Genomic DNA, 26,423 nt, shown 5'->3' with positions numbered 1-26,423 from the left:
TGAAGTCATTTAATGCAAGACAAGGTGAGAAAGGTCACAAGACCTCATCAAACCCTATACCAAAACCCACCAAACATAGCATATACCTATCCAATATCATCTAGTAAAACCTATTTTTAAGTATACTAAAAAGCTAGCTAGGTTGATGTATGAGTTAAAAATATCAAACTCTAAAAACAGACATTTTTGATGGCATTGAAGTGCCATCGAACTACCTTCGATGGCATCAAAGGCAGCTCAAGGGGATCAAGCTTAGAGGTCCAATTGTCCAGTAAGAAATCAAGATTAAACTGGATTTTTACAATGGGATCAAAGCCAGTTCAATGGCATCGAACATAACTTCGATGACATCGAAAAAGTGCACCGTTTGTCCAGCAAACAACTAAGTAATATTTGGATTTTTACGATGGCATTGGAAGCCAGTTCAATGGTATTGAACTTATCTTCGATGACATCGAACTTAACCTTGATGAAATCGAAGAAGTGCTCAAACTGCCCAGTAAGAAAATCATATAAATTTCAGATTTTTGCGATGGCATCGTAAATAGACTTCGAATTGTCCAGCAACCTCATTATCAAAATTTGGATTTTTATGATGGCATCGAAGGTCTTCTTCCATGACATCAAAGGCCACCTGATGGCATCGTCAGAAGGTCAGAAATTGTCTAGCAACATTTTGAATACTTCTGCTGATTTTAGCGATGACATCAAAGGAAGCTCGATGACATTGAAGGACACTTCAATGACATCAAAAACCCTTCAATAACATCAAACCTGACAGTTTTCTGTCCGTTTTTTTACCATTGAAAATCTTTTCTATATATTTGTGTGAGGTGTTTCTTAGTAATTTGGTGAGTTGAGAGAGCTTTGTGAGAGTTAATACCCATCTTCTCAAGCTCTCTTTTTATAGAGTTCATCATTCAATCATTGTCTTAAAGGCAATCATTGATATATTCAAAGTTTGGATTGAACAATGAACTCCAGCATTCATTAATGCTCTAGCAACCTCTTTAATTGGCAAATCTGTATGCTAGCAAGCATTGAATGCTCAGCCATGGGGATCCTTAGTAGCTCTTAAAAACTCATCAATACCTAGTTAAGATTCACCAAACCCTTGACCCATCAACTTTAGCATCTACAACGGAGCATCATCATACATAGGGGTGCACATTGAACTGGTAGAACCATGAGACCGGACCGGAACCGACCAAACGGTCCGGTTTGGTCCGGTTTTAGACTGCACCAGTTTCGGTTCCGGTTCCAAAAATCAAAGAACCTATTACATCGGTTCAGTTCTCGATTTGAGGGAATGTAGAACCGAATCGAACCGTGAACCGAACCGTGGATCCGAATCGCGGAACTAAACCGTGGAACCAAACCTGGAACTGAACTAGGAAACCTTTGATTGTTTCCATATTTGATTCATAATTTATGGTTTACAATGCATCATTTGATTGTTTCATAAATGTATTTTTGCACACCTTATATAATATCTAAATCATTCATCAAATGGATCACAACATGAATGGACATGGGCTAGATTATAAAATCAAATATGCAAATGGGCTAGATTATAGAAAGCCCAGAACCGTGGAACCGATTTAGAACCGAACCAGTTTTAACGGTCCGGTTCCGGTTCAGTTCTAGGGTGCTAATGGTCCGGTTTCGATTCCGAATATCCTATACTTGTTAGGAACGGTTCGGTTCCGGCTTCACCCTAGAACCGGACCGAACCGACCCGTGTGCACCCCTAATCATACGGTTGCAGTATAAGGGAGCTGAAGATCATTCATCATCTAATAAGATCTTTATTAAGTGCTTAATAGGGCTCACTCACTTTTAGGTAAGTACCAAGAGTCCATTTGTGTCTGAAAATCATTCTTTGTGTAGGTTCGGGTTTCAGAGTTTGAACTTCCAAACTCGACAAGTCCTTGTGTAGGCCTCCAATGGCAGAGTACGTTTTGTTATCCTTTTGCGGGACTTCTCAAGTTCTTGTGTAGGACTTGATAAGACCTTGTGTAGGCCATCAATAGATGAAAAACGTTTGACCTTATGTAGGTTGTGAAGGTTTATGGTGAACCTTATTTAAAACTATCTGAATAATGAAATCTGACACACTTTAGAAGAGAGTAGTTCAGCCGGGAGTGGAGTAGGTATATAGCTGAACCACTATAGATCTTGTGCACTGTGGTGAATGATTTAATTCATTGTTTGTGATGTTTGGCTGAACACTATACTCTGTTTATTTTCTTTAGCAAACATGTTTGTCAAAATGTATGAATGATGTGTTTCACTAATTAGACTATGTTTATGTACTTCTTCTCACCTAGAATTCTTAACTTGTGCATTTAGAAGTAAGTGTATGTTATTAGTCTATATACATTTTTGAAAAGTCATATTCACTCCATCTAAGACATTAGACATATCTCCAAGCTTCGCTTATAGCGGTAAAGCCACAATTTCAATTGCTATTAGAGTGGGTTCCTCTTGAAGGACTTAAAAGCTTAGAGGGAAATCCTTAGTGAAATTGAAAATATGTCTAAAAATGAGGGAACATTGGTCTCAAGATCACCACTTTTTGATGGATCCAATTATACCAACTGGAAGGCAAGAATGCACATATTTCTTAAATATCTGGATCATACTGTTTGGGACACTGTTGAGAATGGGTGCGTCGCACCCATGGAGCAAATTGTATTAGATGATGGTGTTACCACATTTAGACCCAAACAAAAAGCCTTTTGGACCTACTTTGAAAAGGAAGGGTCCACTTGTGATGCAAAAGCCCAAAAACACTATTTACTATGCGGTTTCATAGGAAGAATTCAAAAGAATATGCATGTGTGAAACATCTAAACTAGCATTGGATTTATTGAAAACTACCCATGAAGGAACCAACATAGTAAAACGCTCTAAGCTTTAGCTCCTAACAACACAATTCAAGAATATCAAAATAGAGGAGCATGAAATGTTTATGAAAATTTACACGAAGCTTAGTGACATTTACAACTCCATGTGGGGGTTGGGAAAGAGTTCTGGTGCCAAGAATTTGTAGAAAAATCTTAAGATCTTACCAGAACACTTCTCCTCAAAAGTCACAACAATTTAGGAATGTAGAAACATTGATGACATGAAAGTAGAAGAACTATTAGGTTCCCTACAAATATATGAACTACATTTCTAAACCCCTATAAAATCCAAACACACTATCCTCGAAACCGCTAAAAGATATGAATCTAAGGAGGATAGTAATGAAAATGAAGATGATGAGGAGATGACCTTATTGGCCAGAAGGTTCAAGAAGTTGTTCAACAAGAACCAAGGGAAAACTTTCTACAAAAAGGGGAAGAACCTTGACCAGAAATGCCATATAGGTAAATTACCCAATAGGTTAAAAGAGCCCCAATGTTATAATTTTAGAAGTTATGGTCATCTTTCTACTGAATGCCCCTTAAAAAACAAATCAAAAGGAAAGGCAATGGCTGCCACATGGGATGATACGGAAGACTTAAATTTAGATTCCGAAGAGTCTAGAAGTGATATAGACCAAGGCTCCTTGAGAATACTCATGGCCTCCACCACCTTAGCCATCCCAGATAAGAGGGACCTTGAGAAGAAAGATGAACAAGAAGTAGAAAAAGCCTCCTCTGAAGAGAAGGGAAAGACGAGAACACCAACTTACAAATTGCTTATGACCAACTATATTCTAACATCTTGAGAGTTCTTAAGAAGCCTCATCAGGGTGATGCTAAGAACAAACGGTTGAGCATGGAATTGAAAGAAGCCAAAGCTGAAAATAACCGGTTGGATGGTGATTTAGAAGATTACATCATAAATAACTCCAACCTAACTGGTGAACTTGACAATTGTGAAACTGACTTGGCTGACCAAATTAAAACTAATGAATATCTAAAATCAGAACTTATCAAAATGAGAACTATAAATCAGAATCTAAAACTAGATTTAGAGAAATCCAAATTATGGTGGGCCTTGTGAAGTTTTGTCTAGTTTGTGCAATCTTAGAAGTTTTCAGCGGTAACTGTTTTTTGCAAGGTCCCTTCATCGAGATCTTTGTGACCCTATGAACAGGTTGGATGGTTGTGCACTTTACGATAGGGCCCATGATCGGTGGGTCCCACAAAGGTTGTGGATCATGTTAATATTCACGTTCTCTCTATCATCCAAACCGTCAGATGATCCGAACAGTTATTGATCTCCGCTGCAGGGTCCACTACCTTTGGATCCCTTACCTACATCAAAGATGAGAAACATCAAGAGAATTCCAACAAAAGAAAAGTGAGAGGGGGGTGTGCACTCACCTTGGTGAAAGGCTTAGATCTCCTTGGATTGGCTAGGGTTTCTTGATGGATGACATTGATGTATGGCCCACCTCCTCTCTCTCTCTCTCTCTCTCTCTCTCTCTCTCTCTCTCTCTCTCAACTAGGAAATGGGTTTACATGGGCTACAATTTGGGCACTAATGTGCCTAAAATTTGGTAAAGGGAAGGCTATTTACAAACGAAAAATTGATTAGGATGAGATTTTTAGATTAAGACTTAGGTGGAAGCTTATTGTTTCAAGGTTGATTTGTCCCTCCAAATAAATGTTTAAGGGTGTTAATCACACCCTAACTGGGCTAAAATTTCTTTTCTAAAAAATTGGGAGGACAAAATACTTGGCCTCCCTTAAATCTAGGAAAAGATAGTTAACTTCTCCGCATGCACTTAATTAGCCTTAATTTAATATTTATTTTGTGTTGATTAAGCACACTTATAAGGCCTTAATGGTACTTAGATTAGGCCTATTTGTTTTTGAAAAAGGTGTGTTGTCAAGTTCCCCTTATTTTAAGGGTTTTGTTGACTATTGGTTTCTACCACTTTAGTAAGCTAAATAATGACATTTTTACACCATCTAATTATGAATTAGAGCTCTTAAGTATGATTTATTAAGGCTTAACCATTTTTAGAAACAATGAGGTGGCATTCTCTCCTAATTTTAAGGAAAACCTTTGATTTTTTATGGAAAAGTTGCCCTTACCATTATTAAGGGCTAATAATGATAGGTTAACCTAACTTAATGCCATATTATTACACCATCAGGACTTGATTAGTGGACATTATTAATATGAAATTATATCACTATTAAAGGGTTTTTAAGGCTCCTTGCGCACATATACACCGATTATTCTTCTCGTGATAGTTCAGGCTCAGCTGCACGCATCAACGCGTGAAGGGTGTCATTGGATTCGTAACGACGACACGGTCAAGTTATCAGGATTCCGTTCTCTTGTGTGCGGACTTATATGCTCAATTTGAATCATGTTAGAAACATCAGATGTCACGCAGAAGGTACCGGAGGTAAGCCGTTCAGGTGAGCTCGAGTCACATGTATTATAACCAATGTGGACCCCAAGTGAAAGATGATCCATATTAAAGGCGGGCTTGCATGATGGACAACCCACATCAAAGGTGGGGCCCATACAATGGACACTCCATATCAAAGGTGGGCTCCACATGATGGGCAAGGGACATTAAACGTAGGCCCCATATGATGGAGAATTAAATTTTATTGTGGGGCCCCATTGTAGAGACCCCACAATAACAGTTATGCAGAGACCCTTTCAGGGTAAAATGGTTATGTATGGACTGTTTCTGGGTGAAACGGTCATGGATGGTCAATTTAGGGGTGATAACGACCCAACATAGTTCGTTTCTAGGTGTACCCCTACAACTTCAGTATCAACGTTAATCAAAATCGTCCATACAGCTCAACACTCGTTATTCGTCCTTACAAGTTAGATAGGGTATAACATAGGGCAAGCCTCAAAGATTCTCATCAGGTCAGATCAATCGTCACCGAAGCATACAAAAGGTAGGACAAAAGAAGAGTACCATCCCTAAGAATACCCATGGAGCACCAGACCCAACAACCTATTTCAAAAAGTTTATTTACCCAAAAATGAACCAGTAAGGTCCATTTCCATATGGCATTTTTGAGTAAAAATGGCTCATGCCCTACCATTTCTAGGTATCAACTACGTACGGTCTAATCAGAGCACTTTGCCCTCTTTATGCCCTGCTTTGATTCGCAATGGGTAGAATTATTTGCCTGAAATTGGCCCCCGAAGGGCAGGTTTTAAGATCCCCTATGCCTATTTAAGGAGTTCCCTATGAACGAAACAAAAAGATGAGGGATGGAGAGGAGAAACTCATAGAGGATTGAGGATGTGGAAGAATCCAGTTGACACTATAGAATCTCGAAGTCAGTTCCAATCGAGGCATAATTTGTAAGACCCGTACCCCGATTAATCAGCCGTATGCTTCAATTTCAATGCCCGCATGTCTCAGGTAGAGCAGATCGGTGAGTTTTGGTCACGACCTTATTTTCGTACCGCAATAACCAAAGACTTATCCCCTTAGTGACCGCGCGGGTGCTGCGATTCCAATGCCTTCCCTATGTAAAAGATGCTTATGTGGGCATAAATTAAGGTGCGTCGTGCTACATACATATGGCATGGGGCCCACCTAGAGAATATAGCAAGGAATCTCTAAAAGTAATATTTCTGAAACCCTAAATTACACTCACACCCTCACCCATGCCCTCACAACCACCCCTTGCCTATTGACAAAAAAGCCCTTACCAAAGTACCCTACAATCCCTACCTATGCCCAAAATGCCCCTACTCACAGTACTCTCTCCCCATTAGTCAACACAACCCATCCACCTCTCCCCTCAAAGGCATGAAAGCCCATGCCCTTGCCCATGATAGCCCATGATAAGCCGCTCTCCTCTTTCTTTCCCTCTCCCCATTCTACCCCTCCACCTTTTCATAACTCACTCTTTATCCAAAAATTTCAACACAAAGCCCCAAACCTCTCTCATTTCCACCATTTTTCTTAGCAAGAGAGAGTGGGAAGAAAAGAGCCTAGAGAAAAAGAAAATGAGATTGGAGATATTAGAGGGAGAGATTAGGGAAAAATTAAGAGAGAGAGAAAGGAAGAAAAATTAATAAAGATAGAGAGAGTTTGGAGGTTATTTGAAAGATCAAGAGAGAGATTAAGAGACATTAGAGCTTGAGGGAGGGTTAGTGGAGTTTAGGGGGGGAGCATCATCATCTGAGTTGTCCAATTGATGATCCGGGCCAATCCGATCATCTATCATTATCGTGAGTGCAAAGGAGGATGAAATTCTCCTTTTCTTTGTGTTATTTTATTTTTTGGTGGGCCCACAAGGGTGGGACCCAACTTGATGTATGTATAGATAGTTATGGAGGGCCCCATAATGGCGGGGGCCCACCTGATCTCCGAGATCTCCTTTTCCCTCAATCTATTTTCTTTTTCCCTTTCATCTTTTAAATTTGTGGGTTTTGTGGGGCCCACAAGTGGGCCACACCATTGGACAGCATGGGCCACCTTGTGTGACCCACCATGATATTTATTTCCATAGGTTCACACAGATTTGAATGGTGGAAAAATACAAAGATCAGTTTAATCCAAAAAAATTTGGGCCCACCTCAAGATGGCCAAATTGATGGACAAGTTAGATTGTCCACATATGGACCCCATAAAGATGAAGGAAAAATTAAAATAAAAAAGGGAGGGTAGTACTCCAGACACTGGACTGGGTGTGAGGAGTGGGGGGCCCACTCATGGGTCCCACCAAGATGTATATGTTTCATCCACGCTGTCCATCCATTTTTCCACCTTATTGTAGGCCATGGGTGAAAAAATGAAGCTGATCCAAATTAAGGGTGTGTCACACCATAGAAAATAGTGGCGACAATGACACCTACTTTGGAAACCTTCCAAGGCCCACTGTGACGCTTATATGCATCAAAACATGTCTAAGATAGGGTTCATTGGGCCCGCCATGAACTGGAGAACCTGATAGACAGAGTGGATCGTCCTCATGTGGGCCCCACTTAATGAAAAAAAAAAAGAATAAAAAAGGGAGGTGGATTTCCTGCGAAAGCCTTTCCCAAGAAGTTCCTGTGTTGGAATGCTAGGTGGGGTCCACCATGATGTTTGTGAGAAACCAACACCGTCCATCCGTTTTGAGAGCTCATTTTAGGTCATGCGACAAAAATGAAATGGATCCAAAACTCAAGTGGACTATGCTAGAGGGAAAATCAGGGAAAGAGTTTCCTGCCGTTGAAACCTTCCTGGGATCTGCCTTAATGTTTATACGCCATTCAGCCCGTTTATAGGGTCATTCCCACTGGGATGAAGTGAAAACACTAAAAACATAGCCTCATATGAAACTCTGTGGCCATACGAATCTTTCAAATGGTGGTCACTGAATACCCATTATTTCCTCTCGTAAGGCCTACTTGAAGTATTGGATCCACCTCATTTTTGGTCGCATGACCTAAAATGATCTCACACTATCGTGGCCATCTGTTTCATTCCTCCAAAATATATATTTCTTTTTATATCACTTTTTTTTTTTTAATTCACACACTCACACTCTAGTAGGATTTCACCACAATGAGTACTTGAACCATGACCTTGTATTGAAACTCTTGTGAGCCTACCACCCAGTAGGGGTGTACACGAACCGAGCTAGCTCAGTTATCTCGCTCAACTCGACTCGAAAAGGCTCGATTCGACTCGGTTTGAAGCTAAGTTCGTGCCGAGTCAAGTTGATTTTTTAAGCTTGAAAATGAGTTCGAGCCGAGTTCAAGCTGGCCCCTACTCGACTCAACTCGGATCGAACCCAGCTCGAATCGAACTCAGATCGAACTAGTTCAGTGACTCGGCTACTTTGATAATGATGTTGCTCACTAAGTGTTTGATGAAATGATTCAAAGAAGTGTGGCTGGTGGCAAGGAAGGTATGTATATGAAACCAACACCCTTTTTTCTTGATTTTTATGTTGCTTAGAAGGTGTTTGATACAATACCTGTAAAACCATTACTGTTATCTCAAATACATTGAGATTTTGAAGGTGTAGTCCAAGTGTTTGTGAAAATGCCTCAATGGCAAACTCGGCTCGATCTTGGCTCGATTACTGACCAAATCAAGTCGAGCTGGCCAATCAGGCTCAAGGACCAAGCCGAGCCGAGTTCAAGCTGAGGTCAGCTAGTGGTCAAGCCGAGTCGAGCTGAGGCCAGCTCAACTTGGTTCGACTCGATGTACACCCCTACCACCCAGGCAAAAGTAAGTACATTGGTCACTTGATGAATGATGGATTAGGACCATTCAAGTAGAAAAGTCAGGATTTAATCTTTTTTCTTGTTGCACCGAGTCGAGGCAGGGCCAACCAATTTTCTTAGACTCGGGCCTTAGTTCTTAATTGTTAGTCTAGACCTAGGACTTGAGACCTGGTCCATTGCTACCTTTACATAGGGTACCATAAGTTGCGGACAGCAAGAACAGAAGTGGATTGTATAAAATAAATATACGAGTGGCTGCCCAAAGGGCTTATACAAACCAATGTCCCAATACTAATAAATATATAAATGAACAATTTAACACGTGAAACAAAATAAATGTAGCTAAACTTAGGCTGCAAGATCGCGCAACTTCTCTTAGCAAATGCAGCCATACATCCCTTATAATTGTACCCTACTCCTTATCAATTTGGACATGAATATCATTTAAACCACCTACACTACCTGTACGGTTATATATTCGATGAATGAGTAACCAGCTCAGTGTGAATTCCCCTCAAGATTTCACACCACTGCATTAGTTAAGTATAGTTAAACAAGAAATCATACAAAACAATCCAAATGCAATCTTATTAAGTGCATGGATGCGTAGATGCAAATCAACTAGAGATGATCATCCAGTTGGCTTTTGGGTAAAACCCATGCATGTGGCCAGCCACAAGCAAAAGTACATCTCGTATGTGCGTAGTGACCAAGCTCAACAAAAGTGGGTCGATAGTTGATGATATGGGAGCTAGCGAAATGATACCACGCTAAGGGCATGTGTTAAAATATCTAGAATTAGCCATCCATCATCGTTCGTATGCTATGAATGCATGATTAACCCAACCGTTATTATTCCGATTGCAACAAGCCAATTTAAGAAAGCTCAAAGATCATTATGGGGGGCTCATTACCCAGCATAGGCCGACAGCTGGGCACAGTATCCGATACCACCATCATCAGCTCATGAGACTCCAATAATAAGATGTTTAATGGGAACCTCCTCAATTAATGGCCAATCATAATTTAGCAAGTGGAACTTACCATCGCATAATTATAAAAAAAAAAAAATCATTAAGCCACTAAAGGCAAAATATTAAGTCGAAGCCACATAGGGCAAATATCAAATCGAAGCCATATAGGGCAAATATCAAATCGAAGCCGCATAGGGCAAATATCAAATCGAAGCCGCATAGGGCAAATATCAAATCGATGCAATAAAAAAAGATCATCCCCAAAAGCGATGTAAGCAAAAAATTCATGGATGGTAAGCCCACATCAATATTCCATTTAACCCATCATTTAAGTAGCCACTAACTCGAGGGTCCATTATAATCACAATCAATCAAGTTACATTCCAAGTCTCGATTTACATATAAAAATGGGGTTCTCCACTGATAGATGTAGTAATACAAGTTCCACAAGTAGTCCATAAGTGATCCACAATCGTGAGAAGATATACAAGTACAACATATAGATGTTCATATAAGATAAATCTGAGCATATAATTTGACAATTAGATCCAATAACTAACACAAGTAATTATGAATTAGAGATATCAGTTATCAGTTAAAATGAAAACTATCGCTTAAGCTAACAGGAAAGTGGAAAGCTCAAGGGGAAGAAATCATCACCTTATGAGTTGAATCGCCTATAACATCGCTAGGCAGTGAGTGCACCCTCATGATCAAATCCTATAATGGCTCGAACTCTACTCGACTCTGCTTCGAATGTGATCAACTCAACCCAAGTTAGTAACTCTTAGCCGTAGTGTTTGTTTTGGATAAATTTAGGTCCTACTTGATAGGGTCCAAGATCATTATTTATGTCAACCATGTGACACTGAAGTACCTTCTTTGTAAGAAGGATGCTAAGCCTATATGTTAAGATAGATCCTTTTATCCAAGAATTTGACATTGAAATACGATATAATAAAGGAGCAGAGAATGTTGTGGCTGACCATCTCTCTAGGCTGGTCATATCGGATTCCATTGAGATGATGCACATTAATGACATGTTCCCTAATGAACAACTCCTTAAAGTCTCACAATTACCTTGGTATGTTAACATTGCTAATTATATTGCCATAGGTATCATGCCCACCTATTGGACTGCACAAGATAAGAAGTTTTTCACCGAGGTGCTCAAGTTTATCTAGGATGATCCATACTTGTTTAAATATTGTCCACATCAATTCATTAGGAGATGTGTTCCTGAAAATGAATATAATAGTGTCATCTCCTTTCGTCATTCTCACGCTTGTGGCAACCACTTCCTGGCTAAGAAAACCATAATGAAAATTCTGCAGTGTGGCTTTTACTGGCCCACTATGTTCAAAGACACACGAATTTTGTAAAGTGTGTAAGTGTTGTCAAAAATTGGGAGGATTGTCCCATATGAATATGATGCCATTGCACCCCATTCTTACCATTGAAGCATTGGATTGTCGGGGCATTGATTTCATAGGGCCATTCCCCCAATCCTATGAAAATATCTATATCTTGATTGCGGTAGATTATATCTCCAAATGGGTTGAGGCAATTATGTGCCAAAATAATGATCATCGCATGGTTATTAAGTTCTTAAAATAAAACATCTTATCCTAGTTCGGAATTGCTCGAGTCTTCATAAGTGATGGAGGATCTCACTTTTATAATAGGTCATTCGAAGTTTTGATAAAGAAATATGGCGTTTCACATAAATTGAGCACCCCCTATCATCCTTAAACAAGCGGCCAAGCAACAATTTCAAATAGGAAAATTAAAGAAATTCTTGAGAAAATGATTAACCCAAATCATAAGGATTGGTCACTTCGATTGACCGATGCGTTGTGAGCTAACCGTATTGCATACAAAACCCTTATTGGAATGTCTCCCTTTATACTTGTCTATGGGAAAACTTGTCACTTGCCCATTGAATTGGAGCATAAGGCATATTGGTTGATAAAGAATTTTAATTTTAATCTTGACAATGCTGGCTCACTATGCAAATTATTATTGAATGAACAAGAAGAAATTTGGACTGATGCGTATGAGAATTCAAGAATTCATAAGGACAAGATGAAGATGTTCCATGATAGGAACATTCTTTGTAAATCTTTTGAGCTAAACCAAAAGGCCCTCTTGTATAATTTTAGATATCACCTTTTTTTTTTCGAAACATGGAGATCGCGTTGGACCGGACCCTTCAAAGTGAAAACAGTCTATCCTTATGGGGCCGTCGAGATTGAAAACCCAATGAATGATAACATTTTAAAAGTGAACGGTCATCGTCTCAAACCATTTATTGAGAATTTTAATTCAGAGGTTATGTCCATTCCTCTGATTGATCCTATCTATCAGGATTAACGTTCTAGTCTGAAGGAGGTCCGCTCATTTACTACTTTCGTAGGATTAGGATTGCTTTAGTTTAGTTTTATTTTGTTTATTTAGTACTAATCCCTTTGTAATGAAGAATACTTCATACTATCTGATTTATCTTCCTCAGGTATTATCCTTCTTACTCACTTCTCTTTTATTTTTGTTGTCTTATGTTTACTTTATTGCATACTTTACATTGAAGTCAATGTAGATTTTAAGTTGGGGGTTAGATTAGGCAAACTAATCAATATTTTCTTAGTTGATTGAGTAAAAATTTTTAAAATTTTCAGTTTCAAAAATCTTTTTGAAGATAATTATGCTGAAAATCTAAATATATTATGAGTATTAGGAGAAGATATAGAATGCTTTTTGAAAATCTGAGTTTAGTTAAAATAGTAGACTTTTGAGTAAGTTCTTTTAATAAATTGATTAATAGAAACTTTAAACATCAATTGAGCCTAGTTCACAATTCACAGCTAACTTACATTCTGTAAAGATAACTTGAACTCTTAAGTTTAATTTAATGATTACTTAAAAGCGATTAGGAACCAAGTTTGGAGATCCTTATCTACCTTAAAGTGTGAAAAGAAGAAGAAAACCACCTAGAAAATAGTTGAAAATGGCTATATATATTTATATATTTTAATGAAAAATCAATGGAAAATAAGAAAAAGAAGAATAACTATTGAAAAAGACATTAATGAAAAATTGAAAGCTGGAATAATAAGTGAAAAGGAAATAGGTTCAGAATCAGTAACTTATATTGATTTGTCTACTTTGAAGTTAATGATTATGGTTAAAAATATGGAAAAAAGGTTCACTTATATGGAATATAAGTTGGAAGCTACTGAGCACATTAAGAACTTGATGTTTGAATGCATTTTTTTAGGCAATTAATGAAAAAGAACTTGGTTTGAAAAGATCACTACTGACATTGAACTCTATATTGATAAAATTCTATCTTTATATCTTTGAATTCTACTCACATATATAGGATTGCACATGTTACTATTTTCTGAAAAAGGTTTGAAATTGAATGCTTGAAACATTGATTCTTCACATGTTTTACTTGGGACTAGTAAAATGCTGGTTAGGGGGTGTGTTGAGAGTGAAATATTTTATATTTCTCCCTTATTATGCAAAGGTTTTATAAACAAAAATGTGATTAATCAATCTAATTACACATGTATTTTACTGTGAGGTGGTTTTGAGAGCTAAGGATAAAAGGACGCTTAAAGCATGGATTTAATGCTCAAAGGATTACCAAAGTGAGGATTGGATCTATGGAGGTCAGGAGTCTAAGATCCAAGAAAACCAAGTGAAGAAGGAAAAAAACTGAAGTTATAAAATGAACAAAATCGAAAGTGCTAAAAACGATAGTTCGATGCCATCAGTGACACCTTCGATGCCATCAAAGTAAGTTCTCGATGACATCGAAGCCACTTCAATCCCATCGCAAAAATCAGAAAAATCTAAATTTCTTACTAGACATATTAGAGCATTATTCGATGTCATCGAAGCCAGTTCGATCCTATCGAATGAGGCTAGATGACATCAGAAAAATACATAATTTCAAAAGTTTGTTACTGGACAGTTTCACAATTTCACTTAAACTCTTCGATGGGACTTCGATGCCATCGAAGCTGCGATAGTTGCGTAAATTTAAGGTGGTTTTGAAGTCGGTGCGAATCAAGCCTATATTAAAGAGATGTTTTAAGAGTTTTTAGGTACGAATTAGGGTAGAAAGAGTAGAGCGAGGAGTTGTAGAGCTTCAAGGAGTCCTCTCTCCTCTTCAATTCTTCGATTCTAGTTAGTTTTTATATTTTTCTTTAAGAGTTCTAGTTCAATCAGGTCTATGGTTGGCTATACTCTTAGTTAGAGCTAAGAGGTGAAGCTTGTAGTTTGTTCAATATTTATTTTACTTTGATTCAAGTTATTTTGGTTTATATGTTTAACAATTCTTTGATTCAGGTTTAAGTAAAGAAGTAATTCCAGCTTATTTTGATCCATTATCGACTCCAGGCACATTGGATGCTTATGAAGATTATGATTGTTTTCTTACTTAAATTATAAGGGTTTGATCTGTAGAATTCATTGATCTATCATTGACTCTGAGCATGATAAATGCTTTGAATATACTATTATCAAGTCATTGATGCTTTATGAGGGAACCAATTCAATGAAGTTCAAATATATTTTGAAGTATATAAGTGATGTTTCAACCGGTCTATCATCCAACTGGATAGATTAGGACTTTGATTCCAACTGAGTTATAATTGATTGAATCAAGTAGAATAGCATTAAGATGGCTATAAGTGGAGCCTTAGTACTCTAGTACTTTATCTCTGATAGTTTAACTTCACAATTACTCTCTTCAACAATTAAGTGTTTAGTTTAAGTTCTAGTTCTAATTCTAACATATTCTAGAAATTGCACAAATAGCAAGTCCATGTGTGTACGACCTTGGTCTTACCGAGTTATTACTACTTCGCAACCCTGCACTTAGGGTTGTCCGAACAAGTTTTTGGCGTCGTCCGAACAAATTTTTGGTGCCGTTGCCGAGGACTTTAGTTGTGTTTTCTGAATTATATTAGTAGTAAAACTAGGTTAGGATTAGGTTTATGTTTTTTTGTGTTTTCTATATTAGTTTTCTCTGAATTATTAGATACTAACATTATTTGTTTCTGTTTTGTAAACTCTAACATAGAATCTTCAATCCAGTAATATCCTTCCAACTCTTCTCTTTTTCAGATTTCTTATTTTTCGTTTATAGGTTTTTAGTTTAGACTTAGGGATTAAGAGTGTTTCATGCCCAAGTGGGTATGTGACAACACTCTACATCTCTTAAGTGAAGGAGGATTAGTCAACGGTTTGCCTATCCATCACCAGATTAGAAACGCCTTGAGATCCTCCGAGTTAGCAAAAACATGGCTACAAATCAACCGCATCATCCCACTGATGAACAACAAGATGAGAATGAAGTATATAATGTTCCTTCACCTAGAACACTGCGTGATTACTTACAACTACCGAGGGCGAGTACACCTTCTTGCATAGTGTTTACACACAATGCAAGAAATGTGGATTTTAAGCCGGGAGTGATCCAATTACTCCCGAAGTTTAATGGACTCGATTATGAGAGTTCATATTTACACCTTAAGGAATTTGATGAGATCATAACAACTCTACACTTTCAAAACGTGTTCGATGACACCTTAGACTAAAATTATTCTCTTTCTCTTTAAAGCAAAAAAGTCAAGTCATGGCTTCACTCTTTGATATTAAGATCAATAGGGACATGGGCTAAGATGACCCGTGAGTTCATTAAAAAGCTCTTCCCAGTTCATAAAACCAATACCCTGAGGAAGGCAATCATAAATTATTCTCATAAAGAGGAAGAGACCTTCCAATGTTGAGAGAGATTCAAGAATTTTCTGAACTCTTGCCCACATCATGACTACGAAATTTGGTGGGTCATAATGTTATTTATTTTTATTTTTTGTTATGAAGGACTGACTTCGCCCATACGCCAATTCGTAGATACGATGTGTAATGGGGAGTTCATGAACAAGGAAGCCGATGACGCGTGGGATTATTTTAATATGCTTGTTGGAAATGCGCAGTCATGGGATACCTCCTCAAAAGCCACAACTTCTAAGCCAACTGATCAGTCTTAGAGAGAAAGGAGGGACGTACATCTTATGAGGATGATATGAATGCTATAGTGGTTAATCTCACAAGGAAAATCGAGGCCATGGAACTAAAGAAAGTAGAGACAGTCAAATCCAACGAGACCATTGAGGTTGTTTGTGGTATTTGTGCTAGTAACATATACTTGACACAGGAGTGTCCTACAATTTCTGCATTACAAGAGTTGTTACATGAGTAATCTAATGCCAGAACAACTATCAAAGGCCATTCAATGGCGTCATCTGAAACACGTATAATTCTTGTTGGCGGAACCACCCAAACCTCAATTGGAGGAATGACCAAATAGCTAATCCTCAAGGGCCTCTTCCTCTACTTATCATTTAGAGAATACCCCAAGAGGATCCATTTCAAAAACATATGCAAAATCAAGAGCTATTCAGTCATAATACGTTACAAATATTCCAGGACCTTAATAAGTCCATTCAAAGATTGGAGTCACATATAGTTAGCGACAAATGAGTTTTTCTAGTCTAACCTCTACCTAACCCGAAACCACAATACAAGATAAGTGACCTAAGCTCTTCGAATCAGCATGTGAAAAAGCTAAATCCATCACCACTCTTAGAAGTGGAAAAACAATTGACAAGATACCGACGAGGGGTGAGAAGCCCAAGGACTCGGATGAATCTAAAAAAAAAATGATGGACTTAGCAATGCTCCACATGGGAAGGAAACAGAAAAATAATATAAGCCGGTTGCCCTGTTCCCACAAAGGTTGATTTCATCAGAACCCTTGTCTAACAGTCAGGATATCTTAGAGGTTCTTAAATAGGTGAAAATAGATCAATATTCCTCTTTTGGATGCCATAAAACAAATACCCTCACATGATGTGTAATGGGGAGTTCTAGGTTAAGGATTACATTGGTCTGCAAAAATAACTTGTTTCAAGTTCATGTATAAAACCCTATAAGTTAAAATAAGTGACTAAAGAGATTGAAAAAATAGGCTTACGTCTTCACTCTCTAATATGTCATATATTGTGTTAAACCTCCAACCCTTTTAGCCTCGATATTTGTAACACCCCTTACTTTTCTATACTCAGGTGTTACTCGATAATTAAATTTATGGAACCACTCATCTTCATTCTAGCTTAAATCTGACAGTTAGAAGTAATCCTCATTTATGGACCAATCCATCCATTCGTTAATTTTCAAGTTGGACCATCAAATTATTGGGTCCACCATTTATCAGGACCTAAAACATCAAATCCATCGTCTTTCGAGTGCACAACCCTTGAGTTACCAATCCACCACCTGATCATCACCATGAGACCAGCCGATCATTAAATCTATGGTGGGATTCCAATCCATCAATTCTTAAAGACCTGAGAGCCCATGTGGGTCATAAATGGAATGATCTGACGCATGATTCCCCTAGTTTGAATATCGAACAATAAAATCAACCGTTAAAATTGCCTAATGTTGACCTTTTGGAAGACCCTGATATCACGATATCAGGATATCTCAAAATCAAGACAAAATGGCCAAATTCACAACTCATTAAACACACAACCCTCAAGCTATCAATCCACCACTTAATCGTCACTATCAGACATTCAATCATGGAGATTACTGTTGATTTCCATGTAAGCAGTCCCTAGAGTCATTATACCTTTAAGGTTTAAAATTGGAATTTATCTGACCGTTGGTTCAATAGAGATCATAAAACGAAGTTAAAATCTTATAGTATGGCCCATCTAAGCTGCAAATCTGCCTCACTTTTATCCTAACACCTGAAATAATTTATTAAAACATATAGACGAAGTGGATTGATCAAATACATCCCAGTGGACCCCAAGTGAATTGTGTACACAAGGTACACGTTTACACGCAGTACACCGAAACCGTCAGCACGGTTTGACCGTGCTGACCCGAAAAATCTAAAAGAAGAGAGATTTTTCTCTCTTTTCCCGCCAGTAACGATGTTTGAAAAACACCGTCTGTGTGTTGCATGAGGCCCACCATCATGGGTCATTACAATGATCCGAACCGTCCATCATGTTTGGGACGTGACCTCGACCAAAACCTAGGTATTCCATACGGAGATATGTACGCGTGTGGGCACGAATCCTAACACATTTTGACGCTGTGAAGTCATTTTTCCAAAAACGGAAAAGCAGCTTCTGTTTCTCTCTCCTTAGCAGGCATCCGCACGCACTCTTCCCTTTCCATCTCAGCCATCCACTGCAACGCATCTCCTCCTTACAATCCAAACCGATTCTAAAGCTTTCACCACAAGGAGAAAACCGCTGCAGCACCAAATCGTGCTAACCATCCGGATTTTCGTCCTGAATGTTCAAATGATGGGTCCCACACTGATCACTCGACCCATCCGATCCATCCAAAAGCTATGGATCAGAGGATGAGGCCATCGATCTGAAACCACCATGATCAGACCCATCTTCTCCGTCCGCCCGAAAACACCCACCATCTACAGTGGGCCCCATCTCTTGATCAGATCCATCCAACTGATGGACCATGGTGCTAGAAGTACATCCATAATCTCCTATTACAATCATGCAATCAAACCCGAACTTACCATCAAAAAAATTCCCGCGTTTAGATCCACTAGTGCGTAAGTAATCCAGCGATTAGTTACGCCCGAACTGTCCAGAATGGGAATAAGGATAGCCTATTAAAGGCCGCTCTTTTAGGGCAACCTTTCCAAAAAGAAAGGAAAACAGAAAAGAGAAGGAAAAGCACCGTTCCTACCTCCCACGCTAGCTGACTCAAACCGAGTCGCGAGTCAGTCCAAGTCTGTACGAGCCTGGGCGATTTTTATTGAGTCTAGCTGCTGGACATCGGCTGCGGAAAGAAAGAAGAAAGAAGGAAAAGATGGATGAAGGAGAAAGAAGATAGAAGAAGAAGGGAAAGAGAGAGAAAACGGAAGTGTTGCTGCCTTCTCGTCTGAGTCAAAGTCATTGCTGTCGTGCCGCACCAAGGCTGAGCCGAGTTCGGTCCAAGATGGGTGCAGATCCAGCTTGAGTTCGGATCTCACAGAGAGTCAAAAGAAAGAGAGAGAGAGAGAGAGAGAGAGAGAGAGAGAGAGAGAGAGAGAGAGAGAGAGAGATCAGGCCCGAGTAGAGAGAGAGAGAGAGAGAGAGAGAGAGATCAGGCCCGAGTCATCTTCCAAGCTACCGGATCTGGTCAGGTTCCTCCAAGTCGATCAATCCCAATCGGAGTTGAGTTGCAGGTCTAGTCACGAGAGAGTTAGGAGCTGAGTTTGATTACTATCAAGTCAGGCTCAAACCATCAAGAGGATATAAATTCACTAAGTTGTGGTGGGTTTTGTTCATTTTGCTCGGCTTTGACTCGCTACTGACTGAGTCAGTCTCACTGTCGAGTCGCGATCTCATTGGGATCTAGTCGAGAGCTGAGTCAAGGCCCATTGTCACGCCCCAAACCCAAAAATCGGATTCACAGGAATCCCGATCGTCGAATCCGGTGCCGACAGCCTCCGTAGTACCCCATTTTCGGTTCCTAGCGTCCATATGCTAGATTTCGATTTTGGGATCCTACAAGGAGGATTTTTTTTTATACATTTAACTCATAATAAGCATAACCATAAGATTACTCAATTCACAAAGGCAACATCATCATCACATATCCACTAATATAATCATTTCAGTACAATGCTAAAAAGGAAATACATAAATCGAAAATCAAGCTCCAGAAGACCATTGTACGCTCCAAGCTCAACACTGCTGCAACCTAACATCACCAGCACGCATCTATCGTGCATAAGCTTATAGAAAGCTTAGAGGGTGGTATAAGTGTGGCACAAGGTAAGTGCCAAGTATTCGATATAATGCCATAGTCATACAATACCGAAAACATTAGTAATCCATAAATCGTACAATGTTGAAATATGCAGAAATACTGACAAGATCATAAATTATCAGAGTAAACAGAAATACTAACAAGATCAAAAATTATCAGAGTAAACAGAAATACTAACAAGATCAGGAATTATCAGAGTAAACAGAAATACTGACAAGATCATGAATTATCAGAGTAAGCAGAAATACTAACAAGATCAAGAATTATCAGAGTACACAGAAATAGCGTCAGCCGTACCTATACCATATAAATGCAGAAACACAATAACCCAAATTGTCATATGCCGCAGATATAATGTCATATGCGGTGCGAATGGAATGGCGCTAGAGTGTGAAGTCAGGATGATAGTACGTAGTATCACAGGCTATGAGGCCCATCACAAAGGACTTCTATCCAAACCAGTCTCATACCTAAATTTGGATAGTTAGACTCGATGTGGTAAACTCTTGATCTCAGGTTAGTCGCGTGCCCCAACCGAAATCATGGACATTGTAAAGGTACACGTAACAAATAGTTGCGCACCATCAGCCCGAGTGGATAGTGAATGAATGAATGAATGAGTATGCAACTCCTGATCAATAAGTCCACATATCAGTACAGTTCCTCTCTGGGATTATCACCGGGGTTTAGTACACTCCAAATGGCACTGCCGCTCTCCCATCCGCACAGTCCAAGTGAGCGTAAGAAACCTCACTATCCGCCTGACCAGTAGTCAGCCAATATCTACCCGGCACATCAATAGTGGACCCATTCACAAGCTGGTCAAACTCAGCCTATCTATGCCCCCTACGCTCGAACGGGTAAGGCCACACCCCCTCCTAACCGACCACGACATAGTGGGAGACGCGGCCTCCTGGTATTCGCCACTTGGGCGCTCATGTATCCACTCAGTCTCGACGTTGGGGCGTCCTTTGGTACCAAGAGGGTTTAGAAATTTTTACCTAAGGCCATCTATGACAGCCCGATGCTAGAACAGATTTTCGGTATCCCATCTGGCCATCCACGATATGCCTGTGGAGGCTACGGCCCTGATGTCGCTAGGGCGTATAATGATCACAATGCAAGATGCATGAGTCATATAATCCAATCATGGATCACTCCTACGCATACCGTGCGCTCATGTGAGATAACCTCTGCCTATCACGGAGTCTCATAACAACATGCTCAATGACATATGCAATGATCAACCGCATCTCATAATAAACATGCAGATGATGCGTATGGGTATGTATCATGATGCTATGCTATCATGTACTCATAATCAGTATCAATAACCGGCATCGACAATTGACCTCGACAATGTAGACATTTAACCAACATTGCCCACTAGGAATGGCCCATATAGAGCTTAACATACAGTCGACCCATGACCTCACACAAGGGCCAAATATACAACACCGTGGGCCTCACTCAAGAGCTTAATACACATCATGGTTGGCCTCTCACATGGGCCTAATATACAACACCATAGGCTCCATCGCCTAGCCTTCAAATGCACCATAATGAGCCTCATCACATAAGCCTCATATATATCACATTGAGCCTTAAACACAGGCTAAATACATATCACAATGGGTCTCAAATACGGGCTGCATATACATCACATTGGGCCTCAAACACAGGCCAAATGTACATCACAATGGGCCTCAAATATGGGCCGCATATACATCACATTGGGCCTCAAACACAGGCCGAATGTACATCACAATGGGCCTTAAATATGGGCCGTACATACATCACATTGGGCCTCGATAATCAGCCCTGATAATCGAAATCGATAATCGGCCACAACAATTGGAATCGATCAATCATCGGTCTCGATGATCGGAATTAACACTCGGAATCGGCCTCGACAATCGGAGTCGACCTATAGAATCGGCCTCGACAATCGGAATCGGCAATTAGTCATGACAATCGGAATCGATCAATAATTAGAATCGACAAATCGGTCACGACAATCGGAATTGATCGATAATCAAAATCGGCAAATCAGTCACGATAATCGGAATCGATCGATAATCAAAATCGGCAAATCGATCACGACAATCGGAATCGATCGATAATCAGAATTGAAAAATCGGTCACGATAATCTGAATCGATCGATAATCAGAAACGATAAATCGGTCACGTTAATCAGAATCGGCGAGAATAGACCTAACAAGGCCTAAGGGAAGGTCACAATGTAGACATTCAACCATCATCGCCCATCAATGTGGACATTCAACTAACATTGCTCTAAGGAGTGGCCCACATAGGGCCAAACATACAGTGGGCCCACGGCCTCATCAAGAGTTTGATATACATTACAATGGGCTTTATACAAGGGCTACATACACAACAGGTGGGCCTTGCATAAGCAGCAAGTGGGCCTACTCATAACCTACCCATCAAGATGGGTCACAAGTATATCAAAGTAGACCTCAAATATGTGCCTCATATATGGCCTCAACAACAAGGGAAAAATACATCAAGATAGGCCTAATCACATGGGCCTCATATATATCAAAGTGGGCCGAATCAATCATATGGGCTAAATCAATCAAATGGGCCGATACAAGCGGGCCGATCAAATAGACCGATATAAATGGGCCGAATCAAATGAGCCAAGTCAAATGGGCCCCCAAATACATCAAATCGGGCTTCATTAAGTGGGCCCCAAATACATTAAAACGGCCTCATCAAGTGGGCCCCAAATACATCAAATGGGCCAATTCAAAATCATTCATCTATTGTTAGAAATCATTAAAGAACTAAATATGAATCATACCTAAAGGATCAACTGGACCATACCACAAATATGGCAATGGTGACAATGATTCACACTGTTAAAATTTAGAGGGCCCACCATAGTGTTTATTTTCCCATCCAGTCTATTCCTAGGGTCACAAAGACCTGGACAGGGGGGAACAAACAAATATCATATTAATTCAAAACTTCTGTAACCCAAAATGGGATTTCAATGGTAAGCGTTCCACTTCACTGCATTCTATAGTGTGGCCCACATGATATTAGATCTATTTCATTTTGTCTCAAGCCTTAAGACGGGTTACCAAATGGGTGGACGTTTTAGATATAACACATATCTCAGCGGGGCCCACAGAATTTACTTCCACCAATCAAGGAGGTAGGACGGTTTAGATATAATACGTACATCATGGTGGGACCATGCTGCACCCAGCACGTCACCAAGATGGGCCCCACATCCACACACATGTGGACGATAGGGATACAACATACTCATCATGGTGGAGTCCAGGAGTGCGTCCAATGGATGGACGACCTGGATATCATACGTGTAGAAGGAGGGGTCCCACGTGCATAGAACACATGCATATGAGGTGGGTCCACACGTGTGGACCCACAGCTTTGGAGGAAGCTGATATTTGTGGTTTCAAATGTCCAGCAACGACCGCTACTGGACGGTGTGTATACAGCACTAGAAAATGGTGGGGCCCACTTCAATGGACAGCTTGGGTATACATACACATCACATGGGACCCACAGGAGCTGCTATGTCAGTTGGCAGGTGGGTCCCACCATCAAAACGGATGGTCAGCAAGGTGAAACACGTACGCTAGTGGGGACCCACCGAACTTGCTGACGTCTTATACAGCGGCAACATATGTTCGTACACTAGCCACTCCTCTTGCAGGTGGGTCCCACGTGGGGCCCACCATAACGTTTATCTTCCATCCCAACCGTTGATAGGGTCACATCGACCTAGATAAAGAGGAAAAACAAATTTCATATTTATCAAAACTTCTGGGACCCAAAAAGGATTCCAATGGTAGACGTTCAATCCTTGCTGTTTGGTGGTGTGGACCACCTGAGTGCCGTAAACAGCTGATTTTTGGGAATGCCCCACTATCTAGGTGAGGCCCATCAAATGTACGGTGGAGATGTTCAGCATCCATCATGGTGGGGCCTAAGGCTGGGACCCACGGTCCCTCCCCTGTAACGAAGCAGCAGCACGCTGCAGCGTCAGCTGCATTAACGTTATTTATTATTTTATTATTTTTTTAGGTATTTTATAGGTGGGGCCCACATTAGGAAAATCTGTTCCGCCGGCTAGATTCTTTGGCTCATGAGGGGTCTAATGAGCCCAATATCCAATTTTTCCAACGCACAAAAACATCACTGCAGGCCCTAACAGTTTGTCGCTATTAAAATATCATTTTTTGATGGTGTGGCCTACCAAGGATTTAGATTAGTTTCATTTTTTAGCTTAATGCCTACAACAATCTGGGAAATGGGGTAGATGGTGTGGATTAAATACATACATCATCAATAGGGAATATTGTGGGTCCCACACTCCTCCCTACAAAGAGTGTTGGGATGCTGCCTGCTACAGTGTTGTCTGCATGCTGGCAACAACGTCCGCTGCACACACCATCACACACACATTGTAGTGGAATTTCACCACCTATGTGGGCCCACTTGATAAACAGCATGGATGGCTCACAGGATGGACAACGTGGGTGAAATACACACCACAAGGTGGGCCATCATTCAAGGAAAAATAGAGGGAGAGATATCGATGAGAAGGGGAGGGACCCCGCCACTATGGCCCTCCCTATATAATGCATACATCAAAATGGGTCCCACCATAAGTGGGCCCTTAAATCACCAAAATAAAAATATAAAATCACCCACCTTTGATCGCCAACTCCTTCCGCCAACGCAATCTAGAGCTCCAAAGGATGAACTTTCGCAGTTGAGATTATTTTTGGAGGGTGGGGATGAGAGATAGGAAGTGGGCCACACAAAGCCTCTCATGGAGTTTTGCTTGGACGTGTGTTGTTCCCATGGGAGTTTCTTGGAATGATGAGAGAGAAAATGGAAGAGAGAAGTGGTGAGGTGGAGTGATGGGATGAGAAGGATGGTGAGTGATGTAAGGGGGGTACTTTGTTGTAAGAGAATTTGACTTTTTGGGAGGGTGGTTGTACTTGGGGATGGGTGTGAGTGATGGAAGTGATGTGTACTTGATTGATGTGACCAATGTGATGTGTCGTAGAGATTCCCTCGATATTTACAATGCACGGCGTTTTCCTCGAACTGAGTGTCGGCCCACATCTCCTGGCTTGGGTATCGCCTTGACGCGCAAGACACGGTGTTGGAACCGCAGTGATAGCACGGTCACAAGGGTACGAGTCTTGGGTCGAGCCGACTCTGGAATATGGGACACATCTCAGGATCGCGCGCAAACGCTGATAACAGATAGCGGGTTGTCAAAATTCGACCGGGATGACTACGGAATAGCACGGGCTAGGATACGGGTCTTACACACATTAGTTGAAGAAGTTCACGAAGTAGGAGCTCATTAAAGGTAATTTCTCCCCTCTCTTATGAGTGGGACTGAAACTGAACACAATCAGCTACGCTGAGTCGACTCGATCAAGTTTGACTCAGTTGTCTACCAACTCCAGCCAATTTCAGCTTAGTTTTAGAACCTTCTTGTTCCAGCAGACCTGACTTTGGGTTGTGTTCAGTCCAGCCACTGTAGTAGATTCAATTTTTTTTTAAAGAATCCCGAACTAGAATTGAGTTCGATCAAAACATAGACGAGTTGAAATTAACACTCAACGTGAATTATTTCCTTTTAATTCTCAAAAGTTTTTAAAAGCTACATAGACTTGAATCTGATTTCCCGAGCTACACCATTTAAACCTACTTCTAAATTCGGGACCAAATTGAATTTGAGGTAAGGCAACAACTCTTATCTGTGACAATTTAAGTTCACCGCGGTTTGGAATTAATTGGGGGTTAACCGACTCATAAGAGATCAAAACCCCCAGCTTTAGATTCGGATATAAATTATGATTTTAAAACCTTAGTTTAAGTCCTTGTTGAGTAAAAGGTACGATGTCGTGATCTAACTGTACAAATCTTGTAAATTAGGGTGGACTCTAGCTCTGAGGTGCATACACAATTCCAACCACATAGGAAGCCAATTCAACTCTTTAAAGGTGAGGAATTACCCTCATTGCTTCTTACATTCACTAGTCTCCATCTTAGCTTGAAATTAATGTGTAGAAAATTCTAGTGTATTATGAATATTAATTCATTCCTTTCATTCCTATTTAGTATTGATTACCATGAAGTAATGCTTTAATTCCTATTACTCTAATTCTCTATAAATTAACCACGTGTATGAGATTTAGTCTTGTATTCTGTATGTTACATTAGTGATTGCTTGAATATAAGCATATTTCTTATAATCATGTCATGAGTGGCGAGATTTCATTTCACCTTATATTATAAATCGTATAATGAAGGACGTGTGGGATATCTTCTTTTGTAAGAAATTTAGAATGAACTTTTAATTGTTTCTATTGGGTTAATCATACTTGATCTTGATA

The sequence above is a fragment of the Magnolia sinica genome, chromosome 2 (genome assembly GCF_029962835.1).
Source record: "Magnolia sinica isolate HGM2019 chromosome 2, MsV1, whole genome shotgun sequence".
In the NCBI taxonomy this organism is placed as follows: Eukaryota; Viridiplantae; Streptophyta; class Magnoliopsida; order Magnoliales; family Magnoliaceae; genus Magnolia; species Magnolia sinica.
The sequence above is the reverse complement of the archived record's forward strand: the minus strand, read 5'-3'. Positions refer to the sequence as shown.